The sequence below is a fragment of the Lissotriton helveticus genome, chromosome 10 (genome assembly GCF_964261635.1).
Source record: "Lissotriton helveticus chromosome 10, aLisHel1.1, whole genome shotgun sequence".
In the NCBI taxonomy this organism is placed as follows: domain Eukaryota; kingdom Metazoa; phylum Chordata; class Amphibia; order Caudata; family Salamandridae; genus Lissotriton; species Lissotriton helveticus.
Genome location: NC_136071.1, coordinates 380,081,727 through 380,106,568, shown reverse-complemented (window position 1 = coordinate 380,106,568; position 24,842 = coordinate 380,081,727). Strand labels below are relative to the sequence as shown.

At 43.7% G+C, this 24,842-nt stretch overlaps 1 protein-coding gene and 1 long non-coding RNA gene across 7 annotated transcripts in view; one reads left to right on the top strand and one right to left on the bottom strand.

Moving 5' to 3' along the window:
- Positions 1–24,842, bottom strand: part of AOC1 (amine oxidase copper containing 1) — a 258,333-nt gene that overhangs the window by 132,923 nt on the left and 100,568 nt on the right. The window lies entirely within an intron of this gene.
- Positions 8,596–16,323, top strand: LOC144785242 (uncharacterized). The gene is made up of 3 exons (XR_013601813.1): positions 8,596–9,944; positions 13,603–13,658; positions 13,850–16,323. It is a non-coding gene; the product is annotated as an uncharacterized LOC144785242 (long non-coding RNA).

Below are 24,842 nucleotides of genomic sequence, written 5' to 3'. Positions count from 1 at the left end.
CAAATCCCAGTGTTTTATATATACAGTGTGGAGTCTTTTTTGTGGCGTACACAGTGTGTTGCGAAGGTGGTGCTGTGCCAATACTTTACACGTGGGCCCTTAGGATAAGCCTTGGTGCCAAGCTACCCAAAGGTGAACAAAGGTTATCTGATGAATAAGACACGTTACAATGCAAACTTTTACAATGCATGCCTTTATAACGTGGTTTTTACATTGCAACATCCATTACAATACATGATTTTACAATGCATGCCATCACAACGCATTTTTAGAAACTACACTTACAACGCATTCCATCACAACGCATACCATCACAACGCATACCATTACAATGCATACCATTACAACGCATAATACTTTTAGGGCAAAAGTAGTGTAAGTGTTGGTAGTGTAGGGGTAAACATTACTATTCCCACTCCAGTGAGTGCAACTGTAGGGTAAGTGTTGGATAGTGTAGGGGTAAAAATTACTATTCCCACTCCGGTGAGTGCAACAGTAGGGTACATTTTGGCTAGTTTAGGGGTAAAAATTACTATTTCCCATTGTTTCCCTTATCTGACACGTGTATCCTCCTCATCCTATCGAGAACAGTGGATTCTGGCTGGCTTCAATGCATACAAGCCATCTGAAAACCACTGGGTCTAACAGATTTGTTGTGTCCACGATCCTGGATAGATGCAGAGTTATATGAAAGGTTTTTGACTTGTCTGTTAAGGTTGAGGTGTTGGAGCTTAAAAAGATATCGTACACACGAATATAGGGACTTATTAAGCTACTATTGAGAGATTTTACTAACTGAGATGGGTGTTTGGTTGGTCCTTTGTGCACAGGAGTAGAATGCGCTAGACAGGGTGAATTCCTAATTGCTAAGAATTCACTTTGTGTGTTTGTAAGTGCCTGGGGGTACCATTCTCCATACCAGTAACTTACTTTATTGTTTTTTTAGTGGAACACACAAGAATTATTGTTTTATTTTTGATATTATGCTTATGCAAAGCTGATGGGCGTGGCGTGAGAATTGCTGTGAGGTGATATGAGTTACATCATTAGATGTCGTGGTGGGATTGATTAGTTAGTGTTTGTGCTGCACTGGGATTGGTCATTGCATTGTTGGATGCCATGCTACAAGCAGTCAGGCTAGTGATATTGCGCTAGGATTGGATGTTTATATCATTTTGTGGTGTACTGTGATTTGTTGGGAAATGGTTTTAATTTCAATTTGCAGTTTACAAATGAATGTAAAGAGCAAAAATGAACTTTTTAATGAAAATAGGAGCGATGTTGCGAAATGATGTGAGAATATCTGTTCAGGGGGGTGAGGATGCTTCTTCAGAGAACATATCTGCACATTAAATATGAACATATCTGCACATTAAATGGAGAAGTCCTCCTGAGGCTCAGCCGGGAGAGACCACCTTTTTAAATCTAAAAATACCTAACTCGCACTATCTGCAGGACTATTACTGCACTGTGGCAATTTTAGAATTCGATTTGGGGCACTTTGAAACGGGTTTTAAAAAAATACGATTTCTGTGTTTTTAACCTTTGTTTTTTGCCTATGTGATTTTAAATTTCGCTCTTTGCACATTGGAGATACACTACCTCCAATTCCATAGCTTTTCTCCCGCAGTCTAAACGCGGGACCGCCGCCATCTTGGTTGTACTCCGGTCAGCGGTCTAGCGTTGGGAGACCCTGCCGGTACAAAAACGGATGCAGGTGGGAGCGCGACTAGAGAAGTCCTCCTGAGGCTCAGCCGGGAGAGACCACCTTTTAAAATCTAAAAATACCTAACTCGCACTATCTGCAGGACTATTACTGCCCTGTGGCAATTTTAGAATTCAATTTGGGGCACTTTGAAACGGGTTTTTAAAAAATACAATTTATGTGTTTTTAACCTTTGTTTTTTGCCTATGTGATTTTAAATTTTGCTCTTTGCAAATTGGAGATACACTACCTCCAATTCCATAGCTTTTCTCCCGCAGTCTAAACGCGGGACCGCCGCCATCTTGGTTGTACTCCGGTCAGCGGTCTAGCATTGGGAGACCCTGCTGGTACAAAAACGGATGCAGGTGGGAGCGCGACTAGAGAAGTCCTCCTGAGGCTCAGCCGGGAGAGACCACCTTTTTAAATCTAAAAATATCTAACTCGCACTATCTGCAGGACTATTACTGCACTGCAGCAATTTTAGAATTCAATTTGGGGCACTTTGAAACGGGTTTTTAAAAAATACGATTTATGTGTTTTTAACCTTTGTTTTTTGCCTATGTGATTTAAAATTTTGCTCTTTGCACATTGGAGATACACTACCTCCAATTCCATAGCTTTTCTCCCGCAATCTAAACGCGGGACTGCCGCCATCTTGGTTGTACTCCGGTCAGCGGTCTAGCGTTGGGAGACCCTGCCGGTACAAAAACGGATGCAGGTGGGAGCGCGACTAGAGAAGTCCTCCTGAGGCTCAGCCGGGAGAGACCACCTTTTTAAATCTAAAAATACCTTACTCGCACTATCTGCAGGACTATTACTGCACTGTGGCAATTTTAGAATTCAATTTTGGGCACTTTGAAACGGGTTTTTAAAAAATACGATTTATGTGTTTTTAACCTTTGTTTTTTGCCTATGTGATTTTAAATTTTGCTCTTTGCACATTGGAGATACACTACCTCCAATTCCATAGCTTTTCTCCCGCAGTCTAAACGCGGGACCGCCGCCATCTTGGTTGTACTCCGGTCAGCGGTCTAGCGTTGGGAGACCCTGCCGGTACAAAAACAGATGCAGGTGCGAACGCCCAGCGGACGCGCGCATCGGGAGCGCCGATGGCGCGCCGAAGGCGTGCCAAAGGGAAGCCCGTCTGCGCCAGACCCGCGCTTAGCGCCAGTCCCCCTGGTCGGATCATCTCAGGTAAAGATAGAATCCAATACTCAAATATTACACTTAAAGCCCTCAATCCTATTACCTCATCTCAGAGGTGCTCGACATCGTACACAGACTTTGCACTCCCTCGGGGCAAGGAGCATTGTTCAGAGTGTAATACCATGCTGCCAGAGATTCGTCTGGAATCTATAGAGACCCCACCACTTCTAAATAGAAACGAGGCCCATAATACCTCTCATTTGGCTCACAAATGTACCTTGTTCAATGCCAGATCCCTGGTCAAACATAGTGTAGAGTGTGCCTCCTTAATCGAAGAGAAAGGAATTCAGGTCGTATTTATCACAGAATCATGGACAGATGATTCCTCTGGTCCAGACCTAGTTAAAGCCACGCCACCCAATTACCTCTGCTACACTTCAAATTGACCCCACAAAAAGGGGGGGGCTGGCAATCATATATCATGAATCCATCTCCGCTTCCTTCAGTCCTATTCTTATGGAGGATTGTGAAGCCTTGGAGTTCTGTCTCAATTTCTCACACCTCTATTCTTTTAGAGGAGCCCTTATCTACAGGCCCCCGGGCCCAAGAGGGCGATTTCTGGCACAGATAGGATGCATACTGGAAAGAGGGATTAGCCTCGATTCCTACACCATTTTGTGGGACTTTAACTTTCACCTAGAGGCCTCTCTAGACCCAGATACCCTCCGGTTGCTGGAATTAATGGAAGGCGCAAATCTAAAACAACTAGTGAGAGAATCCACTCATGTAGCCGGCCACACCCTAGACAGCATTTTTTCAAATAACTCCCTACTGGAAACCCTTAAGGTCCTCCCCCTGACATGGTCAGATCACTCAGCAGTCTTTTACCAGGTCACCTTGACTGAACGTATGACCCCTAAACCACTAAGAAAACAATCAGTGACTAGAGCCTGGAATAAGATAGATAATAAGGAACTACACCAACTGCTCACATCAACCATGCCGTTGATGTCTAGAGACTTAGATGAGGCCACCAATACTTATTCCAATTGTCTAGCCAAGGCAGGTAAGAAACTAGCACCTATAAAACATCTCCATCAAACAAGACAAAATCCCTCCGCCCCATGGTACTCTCCCGAACTCAGAGATCAGAAGTTAGTCTGTAAACATCTAGAAAGAAAATGGAGGAAGGGCTATCGCGACAAGGATAAACAGGACCACAAAACAAGCCTTGTAGTATACAAACAGCTGCTCCTCAAAACAAAACAAGAATATTTTGCTAACAGAATTATTCAGGCTAGAAACTCCTCTAAAGAGATTTTTAAAATAGTAAAGCAACTATCTGCTCCACGCACACCACAACCTACAGCAAACCAAGAGTTGTGTAATAAAATTGCTAACTACTTTTTTGAGAAAGTAAACAACATTTTTGTCACCTTCACTAAATCATGTAATGAAACTGCATATGACTTGGCACTAGCTCCTTTACAAAATAACAAAACTAACCCGCTTTTAATCAGTTTTACCCCATTAACAGAACTACACACCTGCAACTTACTACAGAACGTAAAATCGGGTTCTCCAATGGATCCATGCCCCACTTCTGTAGTTATTTCAGCTGCAGAGCCTGTCTCTAAAATACTGACCCCGATCTTCAATACTATGTATTCTGTAGGGTACTTCCCTAAAGACTGGAAGCAGGCCTCAATTCTACCACTGCTTAAAAAAACTAATCTGGATGTCACCGATCCCAACAGTTTTAGACCTTTGTCTTTTGCCTATGTGATTTTAAATTTTGCTCTTTGCACATTGGAGATACACTACCTCCAATTCCAAAGCTTTTCTCCCGCAGTCTAAATGCGGGACCACCGCCATCTTGGTTGTACTCCGGTCAGCGGTCTAGAGTTGGGAGACCCTGCCGGTACAAAAACAGATGCAGGTGCGAACGCGCAGCGGACGCGCGCAGCGGGAGCGCCGATGGCTCGCCGAAGGCGCGCCAAATGCGCGCCAAAGGGAAGCCCGTCTGCGCCAGACCCGCGCTTAGCGCCAGTCCCCCTGGTCGGATCATCTCAGGTAAAGATAGAATCCAATACTCAAATATTACACTTAAAGTCCTCAATCCTATTACCTCATCTCAGAGGTGCTCGACATCGTACACAGACTTTGCACTCCCTCGGGGCAAGGAGCATTGTTCAGAGTGTAATACCATGCTGCCAGAGATTCGTCTGGAATCTATAGCGACCCCACCACTTCTAAATAGAAACGAGGCCCATAATATCTCTCATTTGGCTCACAAATGTACCTTGTTCAATGCCAGATCCCTGGTCAAATATAGTGTAGAGTGTGCCTCCTTAATCGAAGAGAAAGGAATTAAGGTCGCATTTATCACAGAATCATGGACAGATGATTCCTCTGGTCCAGACCTAGTTAAAGCCACGCCACCCAATTACCTCTGATACACTTTAAATCGACCCCACAAAAAGGGGGGGGGCTGGCAATCATATATCATGAATCCATCTCCGCTTCCTTCAGTCCTATTCTTATGGAGGATTGTGAAGCCTTGGAGTTCTGTCTCAATTTCTCACACCACTATTCTTTTAGAGGAGCCCTTATCTACTGGCCCCCAGGCCCAAGAGGGCGATTTCTGGCACAGATAGGATGCATACTGGAAAGAGGGATTAGCCTCGATTCCTACAGCATTTTGGGGGACTTTAACTTTCACTTAGAGGCCTCTCTAGACCCAGATACCCTCTGGTTGCTGGAATTAATGGAAGGCGCAAATCTAAAACAACTAGTGAGAGAATCCACTCATGTGGCCGGCCACACCCTAGATGGCATTTTTTCAAATATCTCCCTACTGGAAACCCTTAAGGTCCTCCCCCTGACATGGTCAGATCACTCAGCAGTCTTTTACCAGGTCACCTTGACTGAACGTATTACCCCTAAACCACTAAGAAAACAATCAGTGACTAGAGCCTGGAATAAGATAGATAATAAGGAACTACACCAACTGCTCACATCAACCATGCCGTTGATGTCTAAAGACTTAGATGAGGCCACCAATACTTATTCCAATTGGCTAGCCAAGTCAAGTAAGGAACTGGCACCTATAAAACATCTCCATCAAACAAGACAAAACCCCTTCGCCCCATGGTACTCTCCCGAACTCAGAGATCAGAAGTTAGTCTGTAAACATCTAGAAAGAAAATGGAGGAAGGGCTATAGCGACAAGGATAAACAGGACCACAAAACAAGCCTTGTAGTATACAAACAGCTGCTCCTCAAAACAAAACAAGAATATTTTGCTAACAGAATTATTCAGGCTAGAAACTCCTCTAAAGAGATTTTTAAAATAGTAAAGCAACTATCTGCTCCACGCACGCCACCCCCTACAGCAAACCAAGAGTTGTGTAATAAAATTGCCAACTACTTTTTTGAGAAAGTAAACAACATTTTTGTCACCTTCACTAAATCATGTAATGAAACTGCATATGACTTGGCACTAGCTCCTTTACAAAATAACAAAACTAACCCGCTTTTAATCAGTTTTACCCCATTAACAGAACTACACCTGCAACTTACTACAGAAGGTAAAATCGGGTTCTCCAATGGATCCATGCCCCACTTCTGTAGTTATTTCAGCTGCAGAGCCTGTCTCTAAAATACTGACCCCGATCTTCAATACTATGTATTCTGTAGGGTACTTCCCTAAAGACTGGAAGCAGGCCTCAATTCTACCACTGCTTAAAAAAACTAATCTGGATGTCACCGATCCCAACAATTTTAGACCTATTTCCAGTATCCCATTCCCTGCAAAAGTCATAGAAAGGAACATTAATGCCCAATTGAACACCTTTCTACAAGACACTCAGGCCTTGGACCCAACCCAGTTTGGGTTTAGAGGAGGTCACAGTACTGAAGCTGCACTGATAAAATCCACAGAAGAGATTAGAATGATTTTAGACCAAGGAGGCAATGCGGCACTGATAATGCTGGATCTCTCTGCGGCATTTGACACGGTCCATCATGCAGTATTGATGGACCGTCTACAGGAGATAGGAGTGAGGGGCTCGGCATGGAAACTCCTTAAATCGTTTTTAACGGATAGCGTACAAACCGTAGCTCTTGAAGAATTCAAAGCAGAGCCTTTTTCTCTACCCTGTGGCGTTCCTCAGGGTTCATCTCTGAGCCCGACCCTTTTTAATATTTACGTCCACGCTGGCCCCTCTTATAGAATCATTTGGATTCACTTTAACATCCTATGCCAACGACACTCAGATAGTCGTGAACCTTCTTCTGGGCGGTTCTCAGACTGCCCCCCGGAGGCTACAGAATTGCATGAGTGCCGCGGGGGATTGAATGGCCCAAAACTGCTTAAAGTTGAACTCCAACAAGACAGAGGTGGTTTTGTTTGGAAATAATCCCAACCTCTGGACACCAGACTGCTGGCCATTAGACCTAGGCCAGCTCCCCACACCAGTAAAAAAAGTGAAAAACCTCGGTTTTTGGATCGATGAGAAACTGAACTGTAGGGACAAGATCAATAAAGTGGTCTCGACTACCACCTATATTCTTAAATCCTGCAAAAAAATATTGCCATCTCTCCCTAAAGCAGCACAAAAAACTATTGTTACTGCCTTAATCATGCCCAGGCTAGATTACTGCAACAGCTTGTACCTAAAGATACATGAGGGATCTTTGAATAAATTACAAGTTCTGCAGAACGCAGCGGCCAGATTACTCACTTGCATTCCTAGAGCCGAATCCATCTCTGCCCAAATTAAAGCCTTACACTGGCTTCCTGTAAGGAAACGCACCCAATTTAAAGCCTTGTGCTTGGTTTCCAAAGCCCTCCATGGAATAGGTCCAGAATTCCTTAAACAACTCATCCAATGGTACACCCCTACCAAAACGCTAAGTTCCTCCGATGCCAAGATGGTAACAATACCTAGGGTGAAGAAGGCCAACTGGGGAGGCAGAAGCTTCACAGTTAATGCAGCTAAGGCTGGAATGCACTTCCCCTCTCTTTGAGAAACATGACCAACCTTCTCGCTTTCAGAAAGACACTAAAAACTTGGTTTTTCACAAACTGATCCAAAAAATCCCAATATTTCTCTTTCATCTGATTCCTCTTCAGAAACTTCTCTTAGCGACAGGACACCTTTTTGGTAACATATGCGCTCTACAAATAGCCTTAACATTAACATTAACATTAACGTTACCAAGGTAGGGCTAAACACCTATATTTGGATTAAACAATGGAAGAAGATCACAGCCAACAAGGCTGCTTCTAATTTTCCCACACAGCAGATAAAATATAAGAATACATGAGAACTTAGGGCAAGTGCTGTATGAGATAAAGCCCCCAAGAAGACTTGCTCATTTGAGTCTTTGAGTGCAAGAGACTGAGCTAAAGAAAAGGAGAAACGTAAAACCAAAGCTAAAAATAAGGTCCGTACTTGGTTGGAGGCAAAGTTGAACGTCGAGCAGCAAGAAGGAGAGATGGTCTGATTGAGGATGAAAGGACGTATCCTATGCTAACGAAGGGAAGAGAAGAGAGAAAGAAATCACCAGAGGGAGGTGTGGAACAAGAAAAAAGGAGGAAAGAAATAGTAACTCAGATAATTGCTTTTTGACTGATTTGTTGAATTCCTGACCACCCCAAATAATGTTTCTCATCAGGTTGCAGGGACCTAACAGTCCCCAATAAGAGCTGCAGGAGGAGGAACAAATGTGGGTACATTTGGGAGAGCGCCTGTTGATCAGGGTTTCCAAGAGTGAGGTTTGCCCACTGTTACTCTAGATCCATCATTAAGAGCGAGCTAATTCTACTGTTACCATTACAACCCCAGGTGCATCTGTTGTCACTACAGCTCCAAATACATCTAATGCTGGCACTACTTTGGACCCAGGAGCCCTACAACGTACATGAGGAGTCCCCTTATAAATGTTACAATTATTAGTGCCAAAGCAGTTCCAGAATCGCAGATTCAAGAAATTGAGATGAGTCCTCGAGAACTGGAAGTTTTAAGATTAAAGACAGAATTTGAGGAGCTTTCAAAGGGAATCTTTGATATGGAGTTCATAGATGGGTACAATGTGGACAAGATTTTGTTTTTGAATAGTGAAGCTGCAAGACATGTTAGTGAATTTCATGAAAGATTGGAAGAGTTAGCTCTGCAGTTTGGAGGTGATTTGAATAAATGTCAGGAGATGAAGAAGACTTTCAAAAGGTTCATGAATGAGGATACTATAAAGAATGTGAGAAAGTCGTGTTTGAGTCTGCATGTTTCGAGTTAGTGGGCTGTATCAGAAAATGGAGTAACATCAAAAAATACAAGGATGGATGACCCAAAAAGGAGAAATAACAGAAAAAGTAAAACAATACAGGCCGGTCAGAAGAGGAGACAAGCATAAGTGATACAGGGGTCAAACCGTATCCGTTGAGAGAGGTGCATGTAGATGGATAAGTGCTCATGCCCTGGGCTTGTGGTGCTCTTCTCACATTTACAAATCATTTGCCAAAATGCGGGAAAATGCCGACATGTGGTACTCTGAAGTGGTGAAGTTTGTGAAGATTTCAAAGGTGCTTTGGGAGGACTTAAATTCTTGCTTTGACATTGTTCTCCCTAATGATTAGTGGTCAGAATGCTAGGTGGCCATAGGTTAGCCAGCGGCTGAACCACTGAGAAACACTCAGAATCTCCTAGTGTCATGGACATGTATAATCAGGTGATTACATTTCTGAAAACTAAGGTCCAACAGGAGGAGGGTCATTGGCTTAAGATAACCAGAATTAACCAAGAGTCTAAAGAGTCTGTGCATGCCTATTATGAGAGGCTTATGCAAATTTCCAGGCAGCATAACAGCTTTGAAAATTGAAAAGTGTGAAATCTTAGTGTTTTTTGTCATAGTTCATTCTTGGTTTGCATCCAGATATGAGTGCCCAATTTCAAAACGGACATCCAAAACATTGTAGTCATGATCTGGATGCAAAGCTGAAGAGGATTAAGGCGAAATATATGTTGGACACAGACTAAATTGGTGCAGAAGGGATTTCAGAATGGTCTTTATGTGGCAGGCACAGGGTCAAGTCAAGTCAGAAATTTGTATAGCGCGCTACTCACCCAGAGGGTCTCAAGGCGCTTGAGGGAAAGGGGATCGTTACTGATCGAATAGCCAGGTCTTGAGTTGCTTCCTGAAGGAGAGGTGGTTCTGGGTAAGACGGAGGTGAGAGGGGAGGGAGTTCCAGGTCTTGGCCGCTAGGTAAGAGAAGGATCTTCCTCCCATGGTGGTTTTACGGATGTGTGGGATCACGGCGAGGGCTAGGTTAGACGATCGAAGTTGGCGGTTGGGGGTGTAAAAGGAAAGGCGATTGTTGAGGTAGCTGGGTCCTTGGTTGTGGAGGGTCTTGTGTGCGTGAGTGAGGAGACGGAACGTGATTCTCTTGCTAATAGGGAGCCAGTGCAGGTCTCTGAGGTGTTCTGATATGTGGTTGTGTCGATGTAAGTCTAGGATGAGTCGGGCGGAGGCGTTTTGAATGCGTTGAAGTCTTTTCTGCAATTTGGCTGTGGTTCCGCTGTAGAGGGTGTTTCCGTAGTCTAGTCGGCTGGTGACAAGTGCTTGGGTGACCATTTTCCTGGTTTCGGTGGGGATCCATCGGAAGATCTTTCGGAGCATGCGTAGGATGTTAAAACATGATGATGAGACGGCGTTGACTTGTTTGGTCATGGAGAGGGATGAGTCAAGGATGAATCCTAAGTTGCGAGCATGGTCTGTTGGTTTGGGTGCGCTGCCTAGGGCCGGGGGCCACCATGAGTCGTCCCAGGCAGAGGGGGAGGTTCCTAGGATGAGGACTTCCATCTTGTCCGAGTTCAGTTTTAGGCGGCTGTTCTTCATCCATTTTGCTACGTCTTTCATCCCTTCGTGTAAGTTGGTTTTGGCGGTGATTGGGTCTTTGGTGAGGGAGAGGATCAGTTGGTTGTCGTCAGCGTAGGAGATGATATTTAGGTTATGTTGGCGTGCGATGGATGCGAGGGGGCTCATGTAGATGTTGAAGAGGGTGGGGCTGAGCGAAGATCCTTGTGGTACGCCGCATATGACTTCGGTGGCTTCTGATCTGAAAGGGGGGAGACGGACTCTTTGTGTTCTTCCGGCGAGGAATGAGATGATCCAGTCCAATGCCTTGTCTTGTAATCCGGCGTTCCTGAGGCGTTGAACTAGGGTGCGGTGGCATACCGTGTCGAACGCTGCGGAAAGATCCAGGAGGATGAAGACCACTGTTTCCCCGTTGTCGAGCAGTGTTCGGATGTCGTCTGTGGCTGCGATGAGGGCAGTCTCGGTGCTGTGGTTAGCTCGGAAGTCGGACTGTGAGGGGTCAAGGGAGACGTTGGACTCAAGGAAGGCGGCGAGCTGGTTGTTGACGGTCTTCTCAATTACTTTTGCGGGGAACGGGAGGAGGGAGATGGGGCGGTAGTTCTTAAGTTCGGTGGGGTCAGCAGAAGGTTTCTTTAGAAGGGCGCTGCTTTCGGCATGCTTCCAGCTTTCCGGGAAGGTAGCGTTGTCGAAGGAGCAGTTGATGATATCTCGGAGTTGGGGTGCGATGACGGAGTCGGCTTTATTGAAGATGTGGTGGGGGCTTGGGTCGGTTGGAGATCCGGAGTGGATGGAGTTCATCATGCGGATGGTGTCATCAGTGCTGATTGGGGCCCAGGCGCGGAGGGTGGTGGTGGGGGGCTTCAGTACAAAGGTAGGGGGTGAGGAGAGGTCACAGAAGCTGTTATGTATGTCTGCGATCTTCCTGTGGAAAAATGAGGCTAGTGAGTCGCATAGATCTTGAGATGGAGTGATGTCGTTGTTGCCGGCGCTGGGATTGTTGAGCTCATTGATGATGCTGAAGAGTTCTTTGCTGTTGTGGGCGTTGTTGTCTAGTCGGTCTTTAAATGCTGACTTCTTAGTGGTGCGGATCAGTTGGTGGTGCTTGCAGGTGGCGATCTTGAAGGCGGTCATGTTGTCTGCGGTTGGGTTTTTTCTCCAGGTTTTCTCGAGGGTGTGGCAGTTCTTTTTGGAGTTCTTGACGTCGTCGTTGAACCAGGAGGCTTTTTTGCTTCCTGGTATGTTGGGACGGTTTTTCAGGGGTGCTAGTTCATCAGCGCAATGGGTGATCCATTGTGCGAGATTAATGCCTGCTTGGTTTGGGTCCGTATATCTGGCTGGAGTGTTTTGGTTCAGTGATGTGGTGAGCTGGTCGAGGGTAATTTTGTTCCAGCTTCTGCGGGGAACCTGTTGTGGTTGGTGGTGGGTCGTTGTCTTTCTGAAGCTGAAGTGAACGCAGCTATGGTCCGTCCAGTGGAGTCCTGTGGTGTGATTAAAGGAGATGTGTTTGCTGGAGGAGAAGATTGGGTCGAGAGTGTGTCCGGCGTAGTGGGTGGGGGTGTTCACCAGCTGTTTGAGTCCGAGATTGTCGAGGTTGTCGAGCAGGGTGGCGGTGTTGTTGTCGTTGTTATTCTCCAGGTGAAAGTTGAGGTCTCCTAAGAGAATGTAGTCCTCGGAAAGGAGGGCGTGTGGGCTGACAAGGTCAGCAATGTCTTCGCAGAATTGCGTACGGGGTCCTGGGGGTCTGTAAATCAGGGTGCCTCTGAGTGTTGTCTTGGGGTCGGTGTGTATCTGGAAGTGGAGGTGGTCGGTGGCTATGATGGTATCGTCGGAGCTGGTCGAGATGCGGATGGTGTTCTTGTGGACGATCGCGATACCTCCTCCTGTTTTGTTGATGCGGTCTCTTCGGATGATCTTGTATCTGTCCGGGATGGCTATAGCGATGTCGGGTGCTGATGAGGCGTTCATCCAGGTTTCCTTGAGAAAGGCGATGTCCGGAGTAGTGGTGTTGAGTAGGTTCCATAGTTCAATGGCGTGTCTGTGGACCGAGCGGGTTTTGAGCAGGATGCACTTCAGGTGGTTGTTGTTGGAGCTCTGTTTGGCGTATGTGGTTGTAGTGTGGGTCCTGATGCAGCAGAATTTGCAGGATTGGCAGGTGAAGGGTCCATGCGTACGGCCTGGGACAGCTCGGTGGCAGTCGGGGAGTCTTCCGTTGTTGAGGGCAGTGAGGGTTGTGGTGTCGTATGTCCTGCGGGGTGGATGGCAACTGCGGGGGCCAGGGGTTCTGGTGCTGGGCGCGGTCCAGGCGTAGACGGGCTTACCTTTGGCGCGCTTAGGGCACGATCGCTGCGCGTGGACGCTGCGCGTAAGAGTCTCTGTCATAAGTGGATAGTGAAGGGGGCGGAGCAAGGGAGGAGCAGCTGGGAGGCGGGAGCGGGGTGGCGAGTGGGGAGGGGATCTGTCAACGATGCTGTAGGGAACAGGGGTGGGGCCGCGGGGGAGCAGCGGCAGGGAGCGGGGTGGAGAGACGGGCTCGGACAACAAAATGGCACCAAACAACAACAAGGCGAGATCGGGGGCATAGTAACTTAATTCTACCAGGGTCACGAAGCAGGCGCTACAGTCTGGCACAGATACTTAAAGTAAAGCAGGCGAGCTACCACACAGTGTCAATACACGCTGTGTCAATACGATACCAGATACCAGCACAGGATTCAGGGTCACGATGCAGGCGAGCTACCACACAGTGTTATACACGCCGGATACCAGCACAGGATTCAGGGTCACGATGCAGGCGAGTTACCACACGGTGCAGGCAGTGCGGCTTGGAGCGGGTGGAGCGACCGGTTCTGACCAGGTCAGGACGGTCAGGGCAGGGTTCTGTTACCGGTGCTGCTGCAGGAATGCAGGGAGCTGGTTACTAAGGGGAGAGGTGTGGCGCCGCGGCCAGGGCGACTGACGCTGGAATCTGGGGATCAGGGTTCGATCCCCGGCTCCGGCGGCAGGTTAGCCCAGCACCATGTGACTCTGGGCAATAGCTCGCTTAATCTTCCCGACGGCCCCCAGCGCCTAGAGACCCTTACGGGTGATTGTGCGCTTTACAAATGTGGATTTTTAAGGCAGTGGTCAGATGATACAGAGTGGGAATTTTGTTCTGCACAGCAGAGGTCAAGAAAATGGCAGTTGATCAGAATCCAGGGACGAACATAAACATACTAAAAAAGACCACTGAATGTCATAATTGTAACAAGGTGGGCCACTGCCCCAAGCTCTGATGACACAACAAAACATGGGCAACCCAAGGTATATTTTGAATCCTTGCACAAAGGTTCAGCAGAACACTGTCATGAGTAGCGAAAGTCTCCAACAGTTCCCAGTTTTTGACCGTCCCAATGGACTGGATTCTGATCAATCCCAATGACTGTGCCTGAGAGGGGGAGGAAGATTGAGTGTGCTTATCACAGTTCTAGAGATAGACCAAAAGGGGCAATATGTAGATGGAGAGATAAAGGGCCAACTCTTATCATTTGTGATCGAAGCCAAAGCCACCTATTATACTGTAGGGGCTCCAAACCTAACCCTCCCAGGAAAACTAGTTCAAGTTGTAGATATTGGTAACAAACCGAGCATGAATGCAGTTTCAGCTAAGGTTCTGGTGAAACTAGGACATCTGGATGAAGACCTTCCGTTTGCAATAGGCGATTCAGGTCCAGTACTCTGTGGGACAAGGATTTACTCAGCAAACTGAACTGTGTGATTTGTTGCCCATCACATGGTGTTGAGCTTCAGGCCTACAATGAGGATGGAGACTTCAAATTGAAAACCCAAGACAAAAACGTTAGGTTATTTCCAGTTCTCCTGTGGGCAGCAGGATTTTTTCTGTCCATCTTCAGCCCTATCTGGGTTTCTGCCCCCACCTTTGCCCTATTGGAGGATTTGCTTGTCATCATGTCATCCATCTATCAGATGGTGTTAATGTAATATTGTGACCACTTGTTGAGTTGTGAAAGAGAGATTAGATGTATGGATATGATTGAAGAGTGTGTATTTATGAATGTGAGACTGGACGGTTTGTGTGGGACTATATATTCAGAGAAAGTTGTCTTAGTGTTTTTTTGTTTTATCCAATGATCATATAATGAAATGATTGTCATTCTGGTAGCACTTTTTGTATTTATTCATAAACTTTAAAAAGATAAAATGAAAAAATGAATAATAAAAGTGACTGTTAAAACATCACTTGTCCCCTTCTCCGACTTGTGTATGGGTGGCTCCGTTGCCCTGGTCAATATATAGGACCCTGTACAGGGCCTTTAGAAAATAATTCTGGTAGGGTTCCCCTCTGTTCTCTTTGATTGTTTGGTTTCCCCCCCACGAACCTGCCTATGTTGTCTCCCTGGGGGGGCCCCTTCTATTAAGCTATTTCCAGTCCTAACAACTGAAGAGTTACCCACTAATCCACAAGATTTAATAAGTGGAGGTCTGGGTTCATGTTTTATATTCTGAGTATCCTGTGAGGCCTTTAGGTCACAAGCTCCAGTTGAAGAGTGAGGTTGTCCTTTATAGTATGCTTTTGTGGTTGTAGGTGCTAATGCTGAAGTCAAACAAAGAAATAGGCGTATACTGAATGAAGTGACTGACTTTAAGAGGAATAGCAACAAGTAGATTTTGTTATTTTTTATTCTTGAATTTCCTTTACTTTACGGCCTGACTTTTAAGAAACCATGGTGTTAAATACACAAAAAATATTAACAATAGTGAAAATAGCCTTAGTTATATTAATGATTTTTCTATTAGTGAGTCTTAACTCATCTGTTGCGCATGCTTGCCCTGAAACTAAACTGAATTTTGCGTTTTTAGAAGAGCATTATCAATTTAACTATGCACTTATTTTACTAGCAAGGTCATTTGGGTATTATTTTCCAATGTTTACTTACTTTTAAATTATGTGCCTATGTATAACCGTTTGAATTCAAATTCTGGAGCAAAATCAGTGGAAACGAGTTAAGGTCTGTTAAAGAAATTGATGTTCCTAAATTTCATATGGCTAGAGTTACAAGTAAGTTGACTAGACCTCAGAAGGATTTTATTGGGGAAATGGACAAAAGGAAGAGAGAAATTGAAAGAAGGGCAAAGAAAGGATAATTGATGGGTTGGAACAAAGAAGAGGAAAAGATGAAAGAAGCAGGAATATATCCAAAGATAAACCTGGACTTGAAAAGAGAGGTAAATATGTGTTTCATGCATCTGAAAGAACAGGTTAAGAACTCTCGGATGGTAGGTTGGAGTGAATGTTTACAGAGATTAGGAGTTACAGGTTAGCATATTTTTTCAGGGATGGATTCTGTTATTCTTGGAGTTTATTATGTGGGTTGAAAGAATGCATATTTTCAGCTTCTTGTAAATTGTATTGGTAGTTGCTATTTAGCATTAGTGTTTCCTAAGGTGTACTGTATCAATGAACTAGATGATAGAGGAAAATTGGCTCACGAAACTGTTAAACGTAGTGCTTCACAAGTAGTATGTGATATATTTGGTGCTTTGATTCATTCTGTAGGTATACTTTTGAATAATTTGAAGATCAGAAAATTGTTTACTTTGTTAGATTGCCTTGCTACTAATAATGCTGAAGGTTTAACTGCTATTAACTCTGAGCTTGTGGTAATATGGGTAATGTTTTTGCGGAATAGTCTTGATTTAGATATACTTTCAAAAGAGGGTGGAGTCTGCAGCATGTTAAATGTTCAGTAGTGCTGCACATTCATACCTAACACAAGAAACAAAATTAACAAGTTTGCCACTAACATTTCAGACGTTTCTAGAGAGGTGAAGGTGATGGAGAGAACAGGTGCCTGGGAAGCAACAGGAAAGGGATTTAGTGACTAGGACTAGTGGCCTAGTAGTATTGGTAGTGAATTGTTAGGCAAGATTGTTACCTACATAATAATCATTGCAATTTCCTTGATATACCGCTTTCTTTTTATAATGGCACCAAAAATCATTATTGCAAAGGGTGAGTCGCAATGCAATTAAAAAGGCAGATACTTGGATCTGGGAAGAGAGCTGGCATAGAGCTTGAAGAGTTGCAGTCAACTGTATGAGGAAATCAAGGATTTGGAAGAATCCAGATGCAAGATGCATAAATCGACAGATGTTGTGTCAGAGGAGGTTTTACAAAGTAAAGTGAGTATAATGTTTGGGTGACTCCAAGAGTCTTCAGAACGAGGGATTTTATGACGATGTTTTCATTATTAAACTTTTTTATTCATGTCAACATTAATATGTGTTCATGCAAAAGATTTTTTCGTGTGTGTTTGTCATATTTAATTTGACTATAGCTAATGTAGGCCGCAGTATAAAAATGGCAAACGTCTCATTGTCATCTTGCTGACTCAATGTGTATTTTTATTCCCCGAGACGTCAACCCCCCATCTTGATATGCCCTTGGTGTTCTGTTCTCACATGAAATGCTTCTTTTAGGAAAATATTGCACAATGTACTAGCAAGCTGTTGCAAACCCCGGCAGAGCACAGGTTGAACAACTGTATCTCATGTTGCCTGTCAGTTTGAAAGACATTTAGAGTAAGCTCATTATGTAGTAGCTTGAGAAAATAATTAATTTGTACAATCAATTTGTGTCTTAACCCGATTTGTCGATTAAGTGGGATTCATATGAAAGTGTATCAAAATGAAGAAGTGTGTGATTTAAACAAATCGAATATAGCCTCAAACTCGGAAGATTCTCCTCATAAGAACCATTTTTTCCCAGTCTAGAAGATGCCCTTCCTCTTGCCTTTAGAGCAGATGCATTTATGGAAGAACTCTTTTTATTCTGACTTCACAGAGAAGGGCACTCTCTTAATGGGGAAACTGATTTTACTTAATTTCCCTTCTGAGACATCTTTATAATAGTTTGTCTTGGCTTACAGGATTTTGAATTGCCTTGTTGAATTGACTAGTGCATTTATTTATTTGAATATTGACAACACTAATTCAATGATTTAAGTATATAACTTTGCAAATCATTTAATATGCCTTTTTGGTTTTGAAACGTAAGCATTCTCGGTCTTCCTTGTGGAGCCAAATTTGCTCCATGTAATTGAAATGTACTGAATTTTGATGTTCCTCTCAATCGGAACTAAAGATTTATCGGAGAGAGACTTATGATCTCCATTTGCACCAGAATTTGCATGAAGCAAGGCACTTCCTTAGCGGTTCCGTTCAGATTTGCCATTGATGCTGACTAGAGCCCATTTTGGGAATGATATGTAGGAAACCGGCCCCCATCAGTTTCAAAGCTAAAATACTTTGAGAGTTTAAAGGAATTAATGATTTGTGGGATCCGTGAGTCTCTAATCTAAAAACACTAAAGTATCAGCCATTTGTTATAGACAGCTGGGCCAATTAAACTTTGTAATGCAAGATCCTTTTATCTCGCTGATCCTGAAATCTCTAAAAACAAATTCAAGACATGCAGCAGTGCAGTGGGTACTGTGTTCCTAATGTACTTTTCCCTAGCATCAGCCGTCACAAAAGTGCCCTTTTGCCATTTCACGTTTCTAATAAAAAATCTATAAAAATACATGTAAGCTTCTGAGTAAAGAGTGTTTCGGCGCATCAGGACCAAAGGCACCAATGATGCGATGTCTCAAGTGGTTGTATGACGTTACAACGCATACTTTTACAACGCCCACCTTTACAATGCATTCGTACAACGCAACATCCATTACAACGCATTCCATTACAACGCATGCCATTACAACGAATTTTTAAAAACTACCTTTACAACGCATTCCATTACAACGCATACTACCTTTACAACGCATAACGTTACATTTCATGTATGGTAAGTATTGGATAGTGTAGGGGTAAAAATTACCATTCTAACTCCAGGGGGTGTAACAGTAGGGTAAGTGTTGGATAGTGTAGGGGTAAAAATTACTATTCTAACTCCAGGGGGTGCAACAGTAGGGTAAGTGTTGGATGGTAATGGTATGCGTTATAATGACTGCGTTGTAATGGTATGCGCTGTAGTGTCATGCGTTGTAACGGTTGCGTTGTAATGGCATGCTATGAAATGGATGTTGCGTTGTAAAAGTTTCGTTGTAATGGTAGTGCGTTGTAAAAGTTGCGTTGTAAAGGTTGTTTCCCGTCTCAAGTGAGCACCTTGGGCCACTAAGCCATGCTACCTGCAAGTGATACACTTGTCTTTTAACACCTGACAAATGGCAAACCAGTCGGAAAAAATGGCCAATCTGGTGCATAATTAATGGGATTGGGGACCACTGGGTATGAGATTGGAGCTGTAAAAAGCACCTGCTGTTATGATTGTTTTCCGGTTGAGAAAACTCAGGTGCAGTGCCATATACTAGTACTACTATGAGTGGCACTATTGCAAAATGTACTCAAAAATGTAAATAGCAGCAAAATGTTGTGGGTGGATGCAAAATGTTAAGGCCAATGAAGCGAGCCAATAGTTCATGGTATCTCAATGCAAAAATCGAATTGCTAAAGGAGAATATCTGGAGTCCACTCTTTTTGACAGCAAGAGGTTGTCGTTTATGCCACACCTCAAAAACTCCTCATGACACTATTCTGGACATGCCCAGACAATAAAATTCACATGAAAGTACTTCTATTTTTCTGAATAGGGCTTTTTCACTAGCTCTGTTTGGCAGCAAGGAATGCTTTAAAAGATAGGAACTCTTCAGACCCATGTTCTCGCCAATATTAATTTGCTTTCCTGTACAGTAGATGCACATGATTGTTTAGGGATCCAGCCACAGTAAGAAAGTTGTCCCTGATGAAGCTCAGTTGAGACATTTGAAGCCGAAACCCTGCAGGCCTTGATCAACTATTTCAGAAGAAAGAAGCTCACTCACAAGTGGGAGAACAAAAATGTGTGGCTTCTAAAACAGTTCAGTGTTGCACTGTTTCTGCAGCCCTGTGTTTACTTACCTTCATTAACGCAATAGTGAGTGACAGTTCTATTCAAATGAACAACCATACAAACTTCTTTTCCACAAATTATCTCCAAGGCCGAGGACATAGTCCACACATATTAGTGGTTGTCCAATATGAAAGTATGAGCAGAGCCAGGGACTAGAACAAGAATCACTGGCCATCTCTACCCTGACCGAAGTAAATGTTCTTTAACAGAAGTATACTGAGTCAGGACAGAAGAATACTCTATCCCACTGATTATAGCAGCAACTACCACCTGCTATCTTCTCCAAACTGGCTCCAGACAATAGGGCCAATGTCCAGATTAGGTCTATACTAAATTTCCAATGTCCTTATGTAATTTGCGCAATGAAAATATTTTTGTGTGACATGAATGAATAAAAAAAAAATGTAATTACTTGACGGTAATATTTCACTTAATTATTTTGGTGTTGGGAATAGTTTGCACGAAAAAGGGTCGAATTCAAGCAAAAAATGTGTTGCAACAGACATTTTCTCCTCAAACCAGTCTCCTTTTCGATATTGCGAATAACCTTCAAATGCAATGTATGCCCTCATGTTACATTTTCATGGAAGACGCCACAAAGGCCCACATGCATCAACAATGCCATTTGCGATTCCTTATTAGCGAAATGTAAGGATTCGCTAATAAGGAATAGCAAAAGGCTATGCATGAAGAAATCGCTAAAAAAATTGCGATTTCTTAATATTCCTTAATTGCGATTTGCAAATTGCGAGTCGCAATTAAGGAATACCTCCCCATTCATTCCTATGGGCCTAGAGGCCCATAGGAATGAATGGGAAGACATTCTCAATTTGCGAATCGCAATTAGTGAATCGCAAATTGAGAATGCAATTTCAAGGGTCCAGGGGTGTCCAAAGGACACCCTGTTGCACCCCTGAAATTGATCTGTGCACAGATGGTGTGCACACACATGCCCTTAGGGCATGTGTGTGCGCAACATGAAACTTTGAAAAATGCACAAAAGTGAATTTTTCAAAGTTTTTGCAAATTACCATGAAGTTGAACTTCATGGTAATTTGCTACTCCTATTAGCGAAATCGCTCATTTTTGTACTTTGATGCATTGCATTTACGGAATCTCAATTTTGGATTCCTTAAATGCAATCACAATTTAAGGAATCTCAATTTAGAGATTCCTTAAATTGCGATTTTTGCATTTGGGATGCAAAAATGCCGGTCGCAAAGGGGCAGATTCTGAGAATCTGCCCGTTTGCGACCGTTTTTTGCTTTGATGCATGTGGGCAAAAGTGTTTTAACAAAATTCATGGCATTCGCAGAAAACTTCACATAATTTCCCCAAACATTCTGCATTTCTTTAATCACCAGATTTTTCAAAGCCTTAGTCGTGACCAAAAGCACAAGTTACTATCACATAGCTGTTCATGAGCCTGCCCCCTGAAACCGGCTTCGTGAACTCAGTGGCTATTGAAAGCTTTCAGAGTGAAACATGGAATTTTAACAATGTACGTAGGAAACGGACTACTAACATGGCCAATATCATAGAATGTCATGAAACTGTTATCTAATTCATCAGCAGCCCTGAAATTCTGAGTAACCATCTCAGTCCAGTCCACTTCCCTGAGAAGCGCATAGCTGCAATTTATAAAAAGCTGAATGTAAGGAGCAAAGGATGCCACACAGGAAGCTAATACTGCACTGAGATTCACTGGAAACACTACTGACTTCTAAGATGAAGACGTGGCAGGGAAGTTAGTAAGCACAATAGCGCCCCTAAACCTTCAGATCGCGGACTACAGGAGATTAAAGTTCTGACGGAAGTTCTGGCGGATGTATAGCACAGAGGATAAAGAGTGCAGCTGAGGGTGGATCCCGCCTTACCACTTTGGTCAGGGTAGTGACATAACGCCGGCTATTTCTTCAGCACTTCCTAAGGCCTCTTGTTGCATGCTGCAGTATTAACACATGCCAGCGATCTGCACACGAGTTGCAGGATGACTGTCATCCTGCAACTCGTGTGCGGATTGCAGATGACAGGAGATTGAAATTGAAGCTCCTGCATTGATTGCCCAGCATGAAATTATGAATTCACACTACTATTAACTGACGGATGAGGATGTCAACCTCCAGTACTACATCAGAAGACTAACTCCCGCGCTCCGCGATAGCTTGCGGGTGTGGAACACGGACACAATACCCTTACCCAGGTTGCCCAACCCTGTCCTGAGGAAGACCCAGAGGCCGAGGCCCCAAATCACACTCCGAGCCCCAAGTTGGGTCAAAACGTCGACGCCCATACCAACTTAGCCTGGACCGCAAGCCCCCAACTCTAACGTGCCACATGATGATATATCTCTGTATTTCAAAAGTATATGTAAATAGATTCCTTGTGAACCATTGATCAAGTGTGGCCAGGCTACAATAAAGATTGATAATTGATTATCAGTCCAACCTATGAATTATTCTAATTTTCCTTTTTCAAACATCTTCTGGAATAATTTTTCCACCCTCCCCTTTTTTCACTAGGCCACTCTCTCCTTTTGCACGTTCCCCTGGAGCAACCCTTTCCTGTATCCTTTCTCCATTGCAGTAAGATACCTACTGCCGGTTGAATTATGATTAAATACAACTTTTGTCAATTTTGAAAAATTTCGGTTGTTGCATAACATTATATTGATTGTTTTGATTACTGTGAGCTGACATTGTGCATGCTCTAAACTGCTTAAAAGATTACTGTAGGTTTGATTTATACCGTTCTAAGTGAGGTTTAGGACCATTGTTTTTCGTACCTATCTTAACTCCTACATCCTACAAGGATACTTCTGCCCAGGGCATGTGGCCAACTTCTACTGCCCGTGGTTTAAGGCCAAAAGTCATAAGTGTTGAATGCTTGTGACAAGTTCGGAAGATGGTCTAGCCAAACGGCAGGCACTATATGAACAAGGGGGTATACCCATATGTAGTCACTGGGACCTGGGTTGTGTATATGTTGAAAGGAAGGGGTCCCAGCGTATCAAGGGAACTAATTAAACAATTGAAACATAATTACTCAAAGAACAAATATTTAGATCGCAACTCGCGCACGGAGCCATTGATAGCAATTTACCGAACTCATCTTGTGTACCACTAAGTCCAAATACGACCTTTGATATTACCGATCCCGGAGACTGCACATGCCGCCTGAAATCGATGCGGCATCCGCCCACTTAACAATCGGAACCGCCACCTGAGAGACCAGCAGCACGCGAATTGCGGTCCTTTGCCCCTACTCCCTTACCATGGTCCTGATGAAGACCCCACTGCAAGGTTAAACAATCCTGCAACCACAAGAGGGTCGAAACGTCGACTGTTTGTTTTTATTGTGGCAACGTCACACCAACATTTGTATATATGCTGTACTTGGTGCCGTATGCCTTTGTTTTGAAGAATTTACTATGTGATATACAAGTTGTTGCTACCCCATTGGTGGCATGATTATATGCTTAAACAACTGATTTTACTGTCACATATTCCTTTCACTTCACGTTATCCTCACTATCACGTTCCTCTCCCGTCCTTGGGGCACTGTATGACGTTTAATACAGTTTATTGCATTTTACATTGTGTATATTATACTCTATCCCACTGTGAATTAAACCGTGTGGATCTAAATATTTGTTCTTTGAGTAATTATGTTTCAATTGTTTAATTAGTTCCCTTGATACGCTGGGACCCCTTCCAAACGGCAGGCACAGCACATGTCAAAGGTCTTATGCAGTGGGATTTGGCCACCTACTGCAGCATGGGCCATTGGCTAGTCCCAGCAGCCAACCTTCTGCACTGCCAAAGACCACAGCAACAGGGAAGAGAATTATTTCTAAAAGGTTGGATATAGTTTATCCTCAGAAGAACCCCAAAATAAAATTCTGAAGTTCATTTGAGAAACCACAGCGATTGTGAACTTATACAACAAATCATAAAAATCACTGAAATTCACCACTTCTGATTAACTCCACTATCCATATTCGCAGAACAGCCTTGCAAACCTGAACTTGCACACCAAGTGAAATGCTTATTATTGTGGTTGAAGAAAGAGGACATTGAAGACATCCAAGATAGTAGCTTCACTTTCTTTCCAGGTGTTTTACAGGAACAGCCCGAATATGCTGTAGGCTGGTAAGGTTTCCCAACGTCTACCAAATACATAACTCATGTTCCACGTCCCAGACATGAGTCCGCACTATGCTCTGACAGCTCACGTGCTCACCCCAAACTCACCCACATTTGAATCATACCTACCAAACACATACTACCTGAGAATACCAAACAGCTCCATCCTTTGCATCATAAACAATATAACCGCACTAATATATCCACACATATAATAACAAATAATATCAAACATAACAATAAATAACTACTACCTACTGTCACATGAGCCCTAGCACAAAAAAGGTAAAGGAACTAAGGGGCATATTATCAAGGAACGGCGTAAAATTTTCGCCACTTTAGCCACAGGAAACTGCCGCTAAAACGGCGATAAAGGGTTTGATAATATGCCGTAGAGAATTCCCATAGAAGCCCAGGTTTACACCAGAACATGGGCTTCTATTGGAATTCTCAAGGGCATATTATCAAGCCCATTATCGGCGCTTTAGTGGAAGTTTCCTGATGCTAAAGCGGCAATAATTTTAACGCCGCTCCTTGATAATATGCCCCTGAATGACTAAGTCATTACAAAATCCATAAACTGCTGAGGCAAGTACCTCAACAAAAAATAACTCCTAACATCTCCCCGGACTCTTGGTTCCAAATCTTCAGCAACCGTGCCCCTTCCTGACCCTACTGCACTTTAAATCACAATTACATTACCACTGTGAAATGTGCTTGTTGAATCCTCCAAGGGAATAGCAACAAGCGCATTACTGTTTTCTCATTTCTCATTCCGAAAAGAACCCTGACTTCTACATCCACACTCTCCATTGCATAAAAATATCCTGCCCAGCTTTCGCACAGGTCCACTTTTAACTGTCACCGCAAAACTTCAAGCACTTTCTCAACATCTGGCTGTTGAGAATACACTTCTTCAACATCCACTGTCATTTAACCCTTATTTACTCACCCATGCTGATTTCTTGCGTCCTATCTTCCCCCTTCCTCTTGTTCATGTAATCACACACTTTCCTTATAA